At 40.8% G+C, this 17,140-nt stretch overlaps 1 non-coding gene across 1 annotated transcript; it reads left to right on the forward strand.

Moving 5' to 3' along the window:
• Nucleotides 1-345: 345 nt before the first annotated feature.
• Nucleotides 346-418, forward strand: TRNAE-UUC. Its single transcript has one exon. It is a non-coding gene; the product is annotated as a tRNA-Glu (tRNA).
• Nucleotides 419-17,140: the final 16,722 nt, after the last annotated feature.

The raw sequence follows: 17,140 nt of genomic DNA on the forward strand, positions 1-17,140 counted from the left end.
GGTTTCAATCCCCGATCTGGGCCAGTTACACATGCCACAAGCCATTAAACCCATGCGCCCCAACTACTGCAGCTCCTGCGCTCAGCAGCAAGAGGACCCATCACAATGAGAAGCCTGCAAACCACAATGAAGAGTAGCCGGCACTTCTGCAACTAGAGGAAACCTGCACACAGCAGTGAAGACCCAGTGCTGTCAAAAATAAATAAATGGTTTTTAAAAAGAAGAAATAAAGTTGTCTGGCGTGATGAGACAAGCAAGGAGACTTCGGCTCTGCCCATGATGGAATAACAGGGTCTGCATTCACCCTCCCACTTTAAATGACTTAAAAAATGGGCAAAGGGGAATTCCCTGGTGGCTCAGTGGTTAGGACTCCACACTTTCACTGCAGAGGGCCCAGGTTCAATCCCTGGTCAGGGAAGTAAGATCCTGAAAGCTGCGCAGCATAGCCAGATTTTTTGAAAAAAAGGCAAAGTATATAAAACAGTTGTTTTCAGATATTGAACAATGGGTAGCACAGAACAATAATACCTGAGAAAAGGGAAAAGAATATGTTCAACCCTATTGCTGCCCCAATTTGCTGTCTGGATGGAGTTCCCAGGCTGTAGTTCAGTGAGGGAGACCCGACACACAGGCCGCTGGGTTCCCTGAGTTGAGGAGACAGAGTTTAGGTGAAGAGAGCTTGTGTTTACAGGGCAAAGTATTGGAAGGAGAGCTGCACCACAGAGACAGAGAAAGAGCTCCCGAAATGTTCAGAGGGTTCCTCTCGAGTCTTTGGCTGAGTACTTATCATCACATGTGAATGAAGAAACTCCTCAAGGCTGGATAATGAACCATCAGAAAGGAACAGGTGAAACATTCTCTGGTGATCTCACAAGTCTAGGAATAGTTCACATTCCTAATAGCCAAAATGGAAAACCTCATCATACACAAGGCATTTGAGAATACTCTGAAGACTATTTGCTAAATAGTACTATAGTCTAGACTAAAGGCTGCTTTGGTCCCCACTGACAAAACTTAAAAGCAAACCTTGAAAAAAAATTACAAAACTATCTCCAAATAGCTTAGCTGCATCCCAACAGAGAAGCCAAAAATATTTAAAGGAATACAAAGAAATTCAGCAGCCAGATGTAAAATTCACAATGTCTGGCATCTAATGAGAAAAGAATTGGATGGGAATTCCCTGGTGGTCTAGTGGTTAGGACTCCACGTTTTCACTGCCAAGGGCACAGGTTCGACCCTTGGTTGGGGAACTAGGATCCCGTAAGCCACGTGATGCAGCCAAAAGCAAACAAAGATTCAAAGAAGCAGGAAAACAACCCATAGTGAGGCAAGAAAACCAAACAATAGAAACGGACTCAGAAATGACCCAGATGGTAGAATTAGTAAACAAGGACATCAAAATAGCTATTAAAAAAATATATATATGTTGAAGAAGCTAGAGGAAAGCACAAGCATAAGCGAAGATAAAGAGGATATAATAAGGCCCAGATCTAAGTTCTAGAAATGATAAATAAAATATCTCAGGTGACAAGTATAGTGAATGGGATAAACAGTGACTAGACACTACAGAAGAAAAGACTATGAACTTGAAGTCATACCAATAGCAACTACTGAAAATGAAATACAGTGGGAAAAAAGATGGGGGGAAAAAACCCCGCAAACAAACAGAAGCCCAGCAAGCTCTGGCACAAGTTCAGGAACTGGTGGCGGCAGGTACCTCCGGAAGTGGGGTTAATATAGAGACTAAAAGTAAGACTTTAGATTTAATTGAAAGTCAGTTTACAAGGGCATTAGGCTCAACATCAAAAAGAAAAACCACCCAATTAAAACCCCTTCATGGATCACAGCCTTGTCATGGTGCAGAGGCTTGTAAACTGTAAGCCATAAACGAAACTGTAAGCCATGCCATACAGGGCCACCCAAGATGGACAGGTCACAGTGGAGCGTTCTGACAAAACCTGGCCCACTGGAGGAGGGAATGGCAAACCACTCTGGTATTCTTGGTGCAAGAACCCCATGAGCAGTATGAAAAGGCAAAAAGATCTGACTCTACACATGGATATCACCAGAGGGGTGATCCCGAAATCAGATTGATTATATTCTTTGCAGCTGAAGATGGAGAAATTCTATACAGTCAGCAAAAACAAGACCTGACCGTGGTTCAGGTCATGAGCTCCTTATTGCAAGATTCAGGCTTAGATGAAAGAAAGTGGGAAAAACTGCTGGGCCATTCAGGTATGGCCTAAATCAAATTACTTATGATTACACAGTGAAGGTGATAAATAGATTCAAAGGATTAGATCTGGTGGACACAGTGCTTGAAGAACTATTGACAAAGGTTCATAACATTGTACAGGAGGCAGTGAGCAAAACCATCCCACCAAAAAAGACGTGTAAGAAGACAAAGTGGTTGTCTGAGAAGGCTTTACAAATAGCTGAGAAAAGAAGAAAAATGGAAGACAAGGGAGAAAAGGAAGGATATACCCAACCGAATGCAGAGTTCCAAAGGATAGCAAGGAAACATAAGAAGGCCTTCTTAAGTGAACAATGCAAAGAAATAAAGGAAAACAATTGAATGGGAAAGATTAGAGATCTCTTAAAGGAAATTGGGGATACTAAGGGAACATTTCATGCAAGGATGGGAATGCTAAAGGTCAGAAATGGTAAGGACCTAACAGAAGCAGAAGAGATTAAGAAGAGGTGGCAAGAATGCACAGGACTACTATACAAAAAAAAAAAAGATCTTGTTGACCCAGATAACCACCATGTTGTGGTCCCTCACCTACAGCCAGATATCCTGGAGTGTGAAGTCAAGTGGGCCTTAGGAAGCATTACTCTGGGTGGCACTAGTGGTAAAGAACCTGCATACTAACGCAGGAGATGTAAGAGACGCTTACATCCTGGTTGGGTTCCATCCTCAGGTTGGGAAGATCCCCTGGAGGAGGGCACAGCAGCCCACTCCAGTATTCTTGCCTGGAGAATCCCTAGGATAGAGGTCCATAGGGTCGCAGAGTTGGACACGACTTAAGTGACTTAGCACGCATGCATGCACTATAAACAAAGCTCCTGGAGGTGATGGAATTTCAGCTGAGCTATTTCAAATCCTAAAAGATGATGCTGTTAAAGTGCTGCAATCAAATATGTCAGCAAATTTGGAAAACTCAGCAGGAGCCACAGGACTGGAAAATGTCAGTTTTCATTCCAGTCCCAAAGAAGAGCAGTGCCAAAGAATATTCAAAGTACCATACAGTTGTGCACATTTCACATACTAGCAAGGTAATGCTTGAAATCCTTCAGTCTAGGCTTCAGTGGTACATGAACTGAGAACTTTCAGATGTACAAGATGGGTTTAGAAAAGGCAGAGGAACCAGAGATTGCCAACATTCATTGGATCATAGAGAAAGCAAGGGAATTCAAGAAAAACATCAGCTTCACTGACGATGCCAAAGCCTTTGACTGTGTGGATCACAACAAACTGTGGAAAATTCTTAGAGATAGGAATACCAGACACATTACTTGTCTCCTGAAAAACCTTTAGGTGGGTCAAGAAGCAACAGTTAGAACTGGATGTGGAACAACTGACTGGTTCAAAATTTTGAAAGGGGTACAGCAAGGCTGTATATTTTCACCTTGCTTATTTAACTTATATGCAGAGCACATCATGTTAAATGCTAGGCTGATTGAATTACAAGCTGGAATCAAGATTTGCTGGGAGAAATATCAGCAACTTCAGATGTGCAGCTGATACCACTTTAATGGCAGAAAGTGAAGAGGAGCTAAAGAGCCTCTTGATAAGGGTGAAAGAGGAGAATGAAAAAGCTGGCATAAAACTCAGCATTCAAAAAATGAAGATCATGGCGTCCAGTCCCATCATGTCATGGCAGATAGATTTTATTTTCTTGGGCTGCAAAATTACTTCAGATGGCGGCTGCAGCCGTGAAATCGAAATTAAAATTTCCTTGGAAGGAAAGCTATAACAAACCTAGACAGCATATTAAAAAGCAGAGACATCACTTTGCAACAAAGGTCCATATAATCAAAGCTATGGTTTTTCTGGTAGTTATGTACAGATGTGAGAGTTGGACTATAAAGAAGGCTAAGTGCCAAAAAACTGATGCTTTCGAACTGTGGTGCTGGAGAAGACTCTTGAGAGTCCCTTGGACTACAAGGAGATCAAACCAGTCAATCCTAAAGGAAGTCATCCCTGAATATTTGTTGGAAGAACTGATGCTGAAGATGAAGCTCCAAAACGTTCACCACCTGATGTGAAGAGCTGACTCATTGGAAAAGACCCTGATGCTGAGAAGGATTGAAGGCAAAAGGAAAAAAGGGCAGCAGAAGATGAGATGGTTAGATAGTATCACTGACTCAATGGACAGGAGTTTGAACAGACTCTGGGAGATAGTGAAGGAGAGGGAAGCCTGGTGTGCTGCAGTCCATGGGGTAACAAAGAGTTGGACAGGACTCAATGACTGAACAACAACAACAACCATTAAAAAGATGGGCAAAGGACTTGGTTAGACATTTCTCCAAAGAAGATGTACAAATGGACAATAAGCACATGAAAAGATACTGAGTATCCTTAGCCATTAGGAAATGCAAATCAAAATCACACCCACTAGGATGGCTATAATTTTTCCAAAAAAGAAAAATTAAATGCCAATGAGGATATGGAGAAATTGGAACCTTAGTACATTGCTGATAGATATGTAAAATGCAGCAGCCACTGTGGAAAACAGTTTGACAGTTCCTCAAAAAGGTAAATATAGAATTACCATATGACTCAGCAGTTCCACTCATAGGTACAGGCGTACCTTGGAGATAATTGTGGGTTTGGTTTTGGACCACCAAAATAAAGTGGATATTACAGTAAAGTGAGTCAGACAACATTTTTGGTTTCCCAGTGCATATATAAGTTAGGTTTACACTATACTGTAGTCTATTAGTGTGCAATAGCATTCTTTCTAAAAATCAATGTATATACTTTAAAAATATTTCACTGCTAAAAATGCTAACCATCATCTCAGTGAGTTATAACCTTTTTGCTGATGGAGGATCTTGCCTCAGTGTTGGTGGCTGCTGACTGATCAGGGTGATTGCGGAAGACTAGGGTGGCTATTGCAAATTCTTAAAATAAGACAGTGATGAATTTTGCCACATTGATTGACTCTTCCTTCTACACCTGATTTCCCCACGGCATGCAACTCTGTTTGATAGCATTTTACCCAGAGAACGTCTTCCAAAGTGGAGTCAATGCGCTCAAACTCTGCTGCTGCTTTATCAGTTGAGTTTACATAGTATTCTAAATCATTTGCTGTCATTTCAACAATCTCCAAAGCATCTCTACCAGGAGTAGTTTCCATCTCAAGAAACCACTTTCTCTGCTCATCCATGAAAATTGTATCGTCTTCAGGCTCCACTTCTAATTCTAGTTCTTTTACTGTTTCCACCACATCTGCAGTTGCTTCCTCCACTGAAGTTGAACCCCCTCAAAGTCATCTATGAGAGTTGGAGTCGACTACTCCCAAACTCCTCTTAATGTTGATAGTTTGACCTCTTCTAATGAATCATGAATGTTCTTCATGGCATCTAAAATAGTCTTTTCCAGAGGGTTTTCAATTGGCTGCCCAGAGACATCAGAGGAATCACTACCTCTGGCAGCTATAGCCTTACAAAGCATATTTCTTAAATAATAACATTTTATTACTATATGTAAAATAGATAGGGACTCTCTGGTGGCTCAGAGGTAAAGAATCCATCTGCCAGTGCAAAAGACTCAGATTTGATCCCTAGCTTTGGGAGATCCCCTGGAGAAGGAAATGGCAACTCACTCCAGTATTCTTGGTGGGGAAATGCCACTGGCAGAGGAGCCTGGTGGGCTATGTAGTCCATGGGGTCACAAAGAGTCAGACATGACTTAGCAACCAAACAACAACGTAAAATAGATAATCAACAAGGACCTACTGTATAGTACAGGGAGCTCTACTCAATATTTTGTAATAATCTATAAGGGGAAATTCCATGGACAGAGGAGCCTGGTGGGCTACAGTTCATGGGACCGCAAAGAGTTGGACATGACTGAGTGCACACATACACACATAACGGAAAAGAATCTGAAAAAGATTCTTTATGTATATATGTTCTATATCTAGATATATAAATCACCATGCTATCTACTGGAGCTAACACAGCATTGTAAATCAACTCGGCTTCAGTGAAATTAAAAAAAGAGCAAAGGGAAAAAAATAAGACTTGAAAATCAAAATGACTCCTTGATTAATGGGGTGCAAAGTGCATATTGTGTTAACAGGCATGAAAACATGAACCTTTTTTTAAAATTTTATTCATTTATTTTCAGCCATACCCTAAGGCATGTGGCCATACCCCAACCAGGGATCCAACCCATGCCCCTTGCATTGGAAGGGGAGTCTTAACCACTGGACCACCAGAGAAGTCCCCCCCTCAAAAAAATTAATCTTGTTATCCTTCTCCATCAGAGATCTTATATTTTGAAAAGAACCTTTTTTTTTTTTTTCCTGAGCACTAGTTCTCAACAGTGGGCTTAAATATTCAGTAAACCATGTTGTAAACAGATGTGCTGTCATGCAGCCTTTGTGGTTCCATTTATAGAGCACAGGCAGAGTAGATTTAGTCTAATTCTTAAGGGCTCTAGGATTTTTGGAATGGTAAATGAACACTGGCTTCAACTTAAAGTCTCCAGATGCTTTAGGCCCTGACAAGAGAGTTAGCCTGTCCTTTGAAACTTTGAAGTCAGGCACTGACTTCTCTCTAGCTAGAAAGTCCTAGATGGCAACTTCTTCCAGTAGAAGGCTGTTTCTTCTGCACTGAGAATCTATTTAGTGTAACCATCCTCTTTCATTATCTTAGCTAGATCTTCTGGGTAACTTGCTGCAGCTTCTACGTCAGCACTTGCTGCTTCACCTTGCACACTAACCTCGCTAACCAAACTGCTAGATTCAGATTTTTCTTTGGCAGTTTCCTCACCTCTCTCAGCCTTTACAGAATTGAAGAGAATTGAGCCTCGCTCTAGGGCTTCCTTGGTGACTCAGACGGTAAAGAATCTGCCTGCCAGTGCAGGAGACCTGGGTTTGATCCCTGGGTCAGGAAGACCCCCTGCAGAAGAGAATGGCAACCACTCCAGTATTCTTGCCTGGAGAATTCCAGGGACAGAGGAGCCTGGTGGGCTACAATCCATGGGGTCACCTGAATTAAGCTTTGGGTTAAAGGAATGTTGTGGCTGGTTTGACCTTCTATGCAGATCAAAAAATTTTCCTCCGTATCAGAAATAAGGTTGTTTTGCTTTCTTATCATTTGTGTGTTCACTGAACTAGCACTTTTAATTTCCTTCAAGAACTTTTCCTTTGCATTTACAACTTGGCTGTTTGATGCAAGAAACTTAGCTTTTAGTCTGTCTTGGCTTTCAGCATGCCTTCCTCATTAAGCTTAATCTTTTTTAGCTTTTGATTTAAAGTGAGAGACATGTGACTCTTTCACTTGAACACTGAGAGGCCATTATAGGGTTATTAATTGGCCTAATTTCAATATTGTTGTTTTAGGGAATAGAGGGGCCCAAAAAGAGGAAGAAAGGTGGGGGAATAGCCAGCTGATGGAGAAGTCAGAACACATACATTTATTGCTTAAGTTTGTTGTCTTCTATGAGTGCAGTTTGTAGTGCCCTAAAACAATTACAATAGTAACATCAAAGATCACTGATCATAGATCAATATAACAAAAATAATAATAATAAAGCTTAACATATTTTGAGAAATACTAAGCTGTGGCATGGAGATGTGGAGTGAGCAAATGCTGTTGGAAAAAAATGATGCAGGCAGACTTGCTCAATGTAGGGTTACCACAAACTTACAATTTCTAAAAAAAAAAAAAAAAAAAAGCAGTATCTGTGCAGTAAAATGAGGTATGCCTGTATATACCTAAAATGATTGAAAACAGGTACTCAAATTGTTATTGTTGTTTAGTTGCTAAGTCATGTTTGACTCTTTTGCGACCCCATGGACTATATCTCTCTTGGTTCTGCTGTCCATGGGATTTCCCAGGCAAAAATGTTAGAGCGGGTTGCCACTTCCTTCTCCAGTGGATCTTCCTGACCCAGGGATCAAACCCATGTCTCCTGCATTGGCAGATGGATTCTTTATCTCTGAGCTACCAGGAAAGTCCACACTTAAACAAATACTTTTACACAAATGTTCATAGCAGCTCTATTCACAATAGCCGAAAGGTGTAAACAACCCAAATGTCCATCAGTGGGTGAATGGATAAAGAAATTGTGGAACACACGTACAATGGAATATTGTCCAGCCATAAAAAGGAGTGAAGTGCTGAAACATGCTGCAACAATGTAGAGGAATCTCAAAAACATTATGCTGAAGTAAAAGAATTCAGATACAGAAAGGTCCAAGTTGTATGATTACATTTACATGAAATGTATCAGAATAGGTAAATCCTTACAAATCCATAGAGACAGAAAGTGTGTTGGTAGTTGCCTGGGTTTGAGGGAGAGGGGACTGAAGAGTGACTGTTGAATGTCTGTGAGGCTTTCTTTAGGGGAAATGAAAATGCTTTAGAATGAGATAGACACCGTGTGTGTGCTAAATGCCCCTGAATTGTATGCTTTATAATGATTAGTTATATGTTATTTGAATATCATCTCGATTTTATTTAATTAATAAATAAATTAATTTTATAATGCCAGGCCTTATGGCGAAGGAAATGGCAAACCACTCCAGTATTATTGCCTGGAGAATCCCAGGGACAGAGGAGCCTGGTGGGCTGCCATCTATGGGGTCGCACAGAGTCGGACATGACTGAAGTGACTTAGCAGCAGCAGCAGTAACCAGGTCTTAGTTGTGGCATGTGGGAATCTAGTTCCCTGACCAGGGCTTGAACCCAGGCCCCCTGTATTGGGAGCAGAGAGTCTTAGCCACTGGACCACCAGGGAAGTCTCTCACCTCAATTTTTTTTTTCTCTCCTCAATTTTTAAAAAAGATATTTGATCTAAATTCTCTAAATTCCCTAAATTCTCTACCTATTAGGGCCCACAGGTGGGTGACTGCCCCTTCTCCACTTGGAAAGAACATTGGAGGTTTATTCTTAGAAACCATAAAACAGAAGGTTTCTGGACTATGGGACACAAGCCTAGTTGATGGTGAGGGTACCTTATTGAAAATACAGGGATTTAAAGAAAGTGAGACATGAATTTGACCAAACTCTAGGAGAGAGTGAAGGACAGGGGAGGCTGGCGTGCTGCAGTCTGTGAGGTCCTAAAGATTCAGACGGGACTTAGCGAATGTACAATAGCAAAGAAGCTGGTGTAAGATGCTGAGACACCAAACCTACCCCCACACCTAGCCTTCTAATACCTTCGAAGTATTTTCTGAAATATGACTAGCCCAAGAGAAGTGACTTAAGGACACTGACTTTGGAGTTCCTCCAGGGAAATGGCTCTGCTGGATCCCTACAGCGAATCCTACGGGCCTAAAGCTCCACCCAGTCACACAGAGCTGCAGTCATCTTCTAGTTCTCACCGTAGTGCCCTGCTGAGGACCACCAGTATTTCTGAGGGAAATCTTTTATATGAAAGGCATAGATACAAAACTGAAATCCGACGATCAAAAAACCAAACCAAAAACAGAAATAAGCAACTTGAAAGAAACAGATACAATGTAGAGAGAAGAAAACTTTACCAAAAAACCCACCATAATTAATATCCCTTGATAAGAGAAGGTACTACCTTGATTAAGCAAAAATAGGATGCTTTTTTAAAAAAGTATGGTCAGAGAACAAGAAAGGGATGTTAGAAATTAAAAATAGGAAAAAATATGAGAAGAAAAAAAATGAGGAAAAAGTATAAACTGAAAAATTTTAAGAAATTTCCCAGAATAGAAGGGCATGAATTTCTAGTTATAAAGGGCCTATCAAGTATCCCAACACAATTGAGAAAAACCAAGACCCTCACCAAGGCACATCCTTCTGAAATTTAAAATACTGGAGATTAAACATATGTATTTAGTACATATGTTTAATATGTTTAAATATGTTTAGTAAATATTTCTAAGGATCCAAACAAATGGTCCAAATTAGAATTTATAATAGCAGCTCTGGAAGCCAGAAGGCAATGGAGAAAAGCATTAAAAATTCTGCTGGAATATAATTTCCAACCTGCAATTCTGTACACAGCTAACCTGCAATTATGAATTACTCTAGAATAAAGGCATATTCATTAATTCCAGGTTCAGATGCAAGTGACAGAAACCCAAAACAGTAGTTACAATTTTCTTTCTCACATAAAAATCCAGGTCACTAGAGAGGCTCCGTTCCATGAAACGCTCTCAGGTTCATTCCAGCCCTCGCTCTGCCACGGCCAGATGTGGGCTTCATCCTCATGGTTCAGGATGGTAGCATCTGAGTCCCAGCCCCCAGATGGAGGAAGGGATGATGAAGAAGGAGCCAAGGGCATTTGCCAGCTACATCTTTCGGAGTTTCTCAGAAACTGCCAAGTAACACTTTTGCTTACATCACACTGGTCAGAATTTGTTCACCTGGAAAATGTAGAAATAAAGACTTGATTTTGGATGATCTTGTGCCCAGCTAAAGACTTTTATTACTATGGAAAAACAGAAGACAGGTATGTGGACTAAATAGCAGTTCCTGTTACACAGTCTTGAACATTTTTTGAGCATTCTTTTCCTGAAGCTCCTGGTAGAGGGTACAGCTGTCCCTCAGTGTCTGCAGGGGATTCATTCCAGAACCTTCCTACCAAAAATCAATGATGCTCAAGTTCCTTATATAAAATGGAACAGTATAGTTGGCCATATGTATCCTGGGTTCTGTTGCAAGTCTGTACTACCTAAAGTGAAGGGATAAGGCAAGAAAGAGGAAGACTTGAGATCCATGAATAAGGATATCCAACACCAGGGAAATAAAGGGACTCCCCTGGTTGCTGCTTAAAGGATGACAGCTGAGCTGCAGGCCTAGATGGTAGCCAGCCCAGAGTAGAGAAGGTCAGAAGATTCCAGTAGGGATTTCTTTAAGAAGATGACACTGACAGAAGACTTCATAATTTATTTTCACCTGACAGGCACAGCAACATACCTTTACTTCTGTGACAGTCTACTCCGTATGTTTGAATATAATGAGAAGACATTTATATATCAGAGGTTCAGTTAGGAATAAATACCTAGAAAACTAGGCAAATGGAAAGACAAAGGAATCATTAACTCAAAGGCAATTGTTAACTCCAAGGAAAACATATGGAAAAGTAATAATGTCATAACATAGGGTTCAATCGTGAATAGCATTTATATAGTTGTAAAATTATAATCCTAGGCTTCCCTGGTCGCTCAGTGGTAAAGAATCTGCCTGTCAATGAGGGAGACATGGGTTTGGCCCCTAGGCTGGGAAGGTCCCACGTGCTTCAGAGCAACTAAGCCTGGGTGCCACGAGTACTGAGCCAGTGCTGCAGAGCCCAGAGCTGCAGCTACTGAGCCACATGCTGCAACTACTGAGCCTGCGTGCCCTAGAGCTTGTGCTCCGCAAGAAGAGAAGTCACCGCAGTGAGAAGCCCACACACCTCAACTCGAGAGGAGCCCCCACTCGCCGCAACTGGAGAAAGCCCTTGAAGCAATGAAGATCCAACACAGCCAAAGATAATAAATAAAATTATAATCTCAAATATCTTTCTGACTAAAATCACAAATGTGTATTTGGAGGATGGTGACATAGTGTGTGTATGAGTGTGTGTGTGAGAGAGAGAGAGACATTGGGTAATGGAAGAGAGCTAGATCTCATTGTCCAACAGTGGTTAAGTCAACAAATGATGGTTAAAACGAGAAAAATCAAGAATTCAAAATATATCCGTATTATTTGGAAATATGGAGATAAATATCAAATGCCAAAATAATCAGCTATAAGAACTGAAAAAGGTGCTTACTTCTGAAAGAGCTGGAGATGAAGAAGGATTGAAAGGGATCTTCCAGTTTTTACTAACAAGCCTTTGGAAGTATCTAACTATTTACTTGCCAAACTTCATTGAACTTTAAAATGTAAATTTTTTTAAAGAATAGGTAATTAGATTCTCTTTCCTGGGCTCTTCATGTGAGAAATGTGGCATCAGACAGTAGGAGACGAACACTGACAGGAATGGTAGACAGTGGCTAAGCCACACTAAGAACTTGGGATAGAGGAAAATCCACAAATCCCTATTCCCAGAGTTCTCCCGGACTCCCGACTTCCTTAGGCTTCCAATTACACGAAGCCTGATCCCATTAGAGCCTCAGATCTAGGAGAGTTCGTCTCTCTCATCAATCTATTTCCCTTATTTGAGCTTTGTTGAGTGAACTTCTATTTCTTGCAGTGAAAAAAAGTCCTGCTAAAATAGAGCTATGAGGGACTTCCCTGGCAGTCCAGTGGTTAAGACTCAGTGCTTCCACGGCAGGGGGCATGGTTTGATCCCTGTTGGAGAAATTATGATCCCACAGGCTGTGGGGCATATGGAAACATTTAAAAAAAAAAATAGAGATACGTGTTGCTTCCTGCTCTTTCCCTCCACTTCATTTTGAAGGAGAGATTCCATTATACTTTATGACCTCCTAAGAACTTCACTGATGTGGCAGGTCCTTTTATTTCTGCAAAATTCCCCTCACATCCCATTACAGTCATGTCTCAGCAAGAGAACGAAGATACTTCCTATTTAGGAATTCCTTGGTGGTCCAGTGGTTAGGACTCTGCACTTTCACTACACGAGGATGCAGGTTCAATCCCTGGTGGAGGAACTAAGATCCCTACAAGCTGTGAACCGCAGCCCCTCTAAAAAAAGAAGATACTTGCTACTTCCTAATGTCCAATGCAAATCAGGATGATACTGTATCATCAATGCCCCAGATTAAGGTGACATTCATGAAGGAATAAATTAGAGTAACCAAGCATCCCTGTTGGCCAGGGACCCAGGTGTTTCCTGGGATACAGAACTTTCAGACAGTCCTGGACAAATTTTGGTAAAGTGGATGAGGTGTCTGTGAAGATACCCTGCTGTACCTGCCACAAGAAGATAAATACCTTCTGCTGGTATGAATAAAGAGATAAATTTTTTTTCAATCATATACCACGTACCTACATAATTAAGCTTGAGATAACCCTCCATTATTTTTCAAGTCCTGTCAACCTTTGGGACCAGCCAGCCTGGAGAATGGAATGATGCCTTTCTTCAAGGTTCCCAAGGAAGCAAGCAGCCTTCCTCCAAGGTTCCCAAGCTCTAGGTCAATAACTGACTCAGGGCTGGTTACTGCCAGAGGGCATGTGACTGTGTACTGTGCTGGCCTGACTTCCGTCTTTGTTCATTAAACTAAGGGTTTATTTTGCCGTACAAATCAAGCAGAACCGGGACCTGCCCATCTGTCCTGTTCCTGCCAACGCCTCCCGCAGAAGCCAAAACCTCAGCTCAGTGTCTTAGGCCATTTCTTGCACCGAAAGGACCACACCTACTTGGCTTTTGCTTTTTTGTGGCCACAGCTAGGGGTGATATTCAAAATATTTAGCAGCTGGTTACCACATGGCTACCAGCCGGTCAGAATAGACACTGACTGTAGCGAGGAGACAGACCCCAGGAGGCCGACAGCTGTGCCAGGGATCAACCGTTCAGCTGCGGGATCAGGAGGAGGTCTGGGGCCTGGACACAGGTAAATGGGGGCGGGGCCCTAGGGGGCTCGAGGCAGCGATTTACAAACTGGTGGGAAGCATTTCAGTCCTTCAACAACCAGTGTGGCCACAAGCAGAAGGTCAGCCTGGCCTCAGCAAAGAATAGACTGGACAGTCCATTCACTTTGCTTTTAATACCTGCCTGTCTTTGAGTTTAACCATCTAGGCTCCACCTTTTTCAGTGCTATTAGTGATTTCATTTTGGTTAACCACCCTCCTTCTATGTTCCTGGCTGGGACAGCTCTTCCAGTGCCCCGCCCTGCCCATCCCCCCAGCATGAGGCTGTACTAAGGAGTGTTTCATCAGTGGTGAATTTTTCTGATGATGAAGACGTCTTCTGATGAAGTGTGTGTGTTGGCGGGTGAGGAGGGCGGTGGATGTAGCCGTCAGCAGGTCATTGGTGACCTACTGGCGTTCCTTCTCCTTCAGCCTTGGTATTTTTTCACCTAGGATGATGTGCCAAGAGTCCTCAGGCTCTTCAGTGTCAGCTCGACAAAGTATCATCAGGCAAACTGTGAGCAGGAAGAGAAGGAAAACGGGGGTAGGGGTGGGGAGGAGGGAACTGAGACTGAGACAGAGGAAAAAAGGGAGGAAGGAGGGGGGAGGAGAGTGAAGTCATAGTCTAGCCTTCTTTATTTGTTCCATCTTCCTTGATTATAAACCCATGGAATCCAAGTCCACATAGACACTTCTACAACAACTCCCTAGAAAATATCTGCAATCCATTTTGCCTATGATTCCTCTTTTTCTCTGCTTGGATTTTGCACACCATCCTTGGTTTCACAGTGTTTCCAAACTCCTGTGACCAGATGTTCCTCGTTATGAGGTGACTCATCACACTTTCTTGGCAATCCTGGTGAATGCAGCAGAAATTATTTGGAGGGGCCCAGGAGACTGGGGAGTTCCCTCCCCTCAAGATATGGCTATTCTAACCGCCAGGATTTCAGCCTTTGATAATCAAGACCTCAATTTTAACCACAGAAACCAAGCACAGTTATGAACTTAGCAAACACTGTAATTTGGCAATTTATAGTGTCTTTTTTTCAATGTAAAATATTTCACAGGAAAATTTTGTTGATAACATATTTGAAAATATACAAAGAATACATATTACACATATGCATGATGCATAAAAATAAATGAGCAGTGGTAAACCTGCTACTCAAGTTGAAAAATAAAATATGACCAATATTTGCTTTAAGGAGAATATGATAAAAATTTACCAAAATTTACTTTTCAGTACAAAGCAAACTACACACAGGGGAAACCCAGGTCAGTATGTCCTCACTGGTGACTTCTACCAATACAGAAAAGAAGACCAATACCAGTTATCCACAGACTCTTCAAAAAAAAGAGAATAAGAGGGAATACTTTCATTCCATGAGACCAGTATTACCCTGATACTAAAACCAGGAAAGGGACTTCCCTGGTAGTCCAATGGTTAAGAATCCACATTTCAATGCAGGGGACTTGGGTTCAATCCCTGACTGGGGAACAAAGATCCCACATGCCAGGAGGCAACTAAGCCTGCGTGCGGCAACTACTGAGCTTGAACGCCACAACTAGAGAGAAGCCTACGTGCAACAAAGAGCCTATATGCCGCACTTGAGACCTGGTGCAGTCATAAATAAATAAATATTTAAAATAAATAAAACCAGTTGAAGACATCAAAGGAAACTATAGACCAATATGATATGGACACAAAAATTGTTAACAAAATAGGAGCAAACTGAATCCAGAAATATATAAAAAGGCTTATACAGCATGGCAAAGTGGGATTTATCTGTGGAATGCTGGATCAGTTTAACATCCAAAAACCAATTAGGATAATACACTGTATCAGTAGGATAAAACCCCCAAACCGTATGATTTTATCCTTTAGATAAATCAATAGATGAAGAGAAAGCATTTGATAAAATCCAACACTCTTTCATGATAAAAACTTTAAACAAACTAGGAATGAAGGGACCTTCTCCAATCTGATAAAGGGAATCTGCAAAAACCTTACAGCTAGGATCATGCCTAATAGTGACAGACTGAATGCTTTCCCGTTAATGTTGGGAGCAAGACAAAGATGGCCTGTCTTACCCGCTTTGTTAAACATTATACTGGAGGTCAGTCCAGAGCGATCAGGCAAGAAAGTGAAATAAAAGTCCTCTGGATTTGAAAGGAAGAAGTAAAACTATCTCTATTCAGAGATGGCATGATCTTGCATATCAACAGTCCTTAAGAATCCACTAAAAACCTGTTAGAACTAATAAATGAGTTGGACAAGGTTGCAAGACACAAGACCAATAAATAGAAATCAATTATATTTCTATACATTAGCAATGAACAATCTGAAAGTGAAATTAAGGAAATGACTCAATTTACAACAGCATCAAAAATAACAAAATACTTCAGAATAAATTTTTTAAAAAGAAATGTAAAACATATACTCTGAAACTTACAAAATATTGCTGAAAGAAATTTTTAAAAGAATGAAATAAGTAGAAAGACATGGAAGACTTAATATTAGGATGGCAATACTGCCCAAATTGATCTTCAGATTCAATGCAATCCCTATCAAAATTCCAGGTGACATCTTTGCAGAATTTGACAGCCTGATTCTAAAAATTCATATGAAGGGACTTTCCTGGTGGTCCAGTGATTAAGATTCTGAGCTTCCAATGCAGGGATTTCAAGTTCTATCCCTGGTCGGGGAACTAAGATCTTGAGTGCCATGTGACATGGGCATAAATTAATAAATAAGTAAAATAAAATAAAATTCGTATGGAAATTCAAGGAACTCAGAAGAGCCAAAACAATGCAATATAGTACTAACATAAGAATTAGACATATAGTTCAATGAAATAGAATCAAAAGTCCAGAGATAAATGCTATATTTATGGTAAATTGATTTTGACAAGAATATCATATGGGGCCAAGAAAACTATATAGGGAAAGAATAGCCTTTTCAACAAACACTAATGGGGCAACTGAATAACTACATGCAAAAGAATGAAGTTGGACTCCTAATTCATACCAAAAACAAAAATTAATTTTCAATGATCCAAAGACCAAAATGTAAAAGCTAAAACTATAAAACTCTTAGAAGAAAATATAGGCATAAATCTTTGTGACCTTGTATTTGGCAAAGGTTTCTTAGATATGACACCACAAGCATAAATAACCAAAGAAAAAATAAACGAATTAGACTTCATCAAAATTTAAAACGTCTGTGTTTCAAAGGACATCATCAACAAGCAAAAAGACAACACACAGATTAGAAGGAGGGAATATTTTTACAAATCATATATTTTACAAAGGATAAAAGAGTTGTATCTAGAACATATAAAGAATTGTTACAATGCAATGTTAATAAGACAAATAACCTAATTAAAAATGGGCAAAGGGGGACTTCCCTGGT

This window comes from Cervus elaphus, chromosome 10, assembly GCF_910594005.1.
Source record: "Cervus elaphus chromosome 10, mCerEla1.1, whole genome shotgun sequence".
Taxonomy (NCBI): Eukaryota; Metazoa; Chordata; class Mammalia; order Artiodactyla; family Cervidae; genus Cervus; species Cervus elaphus.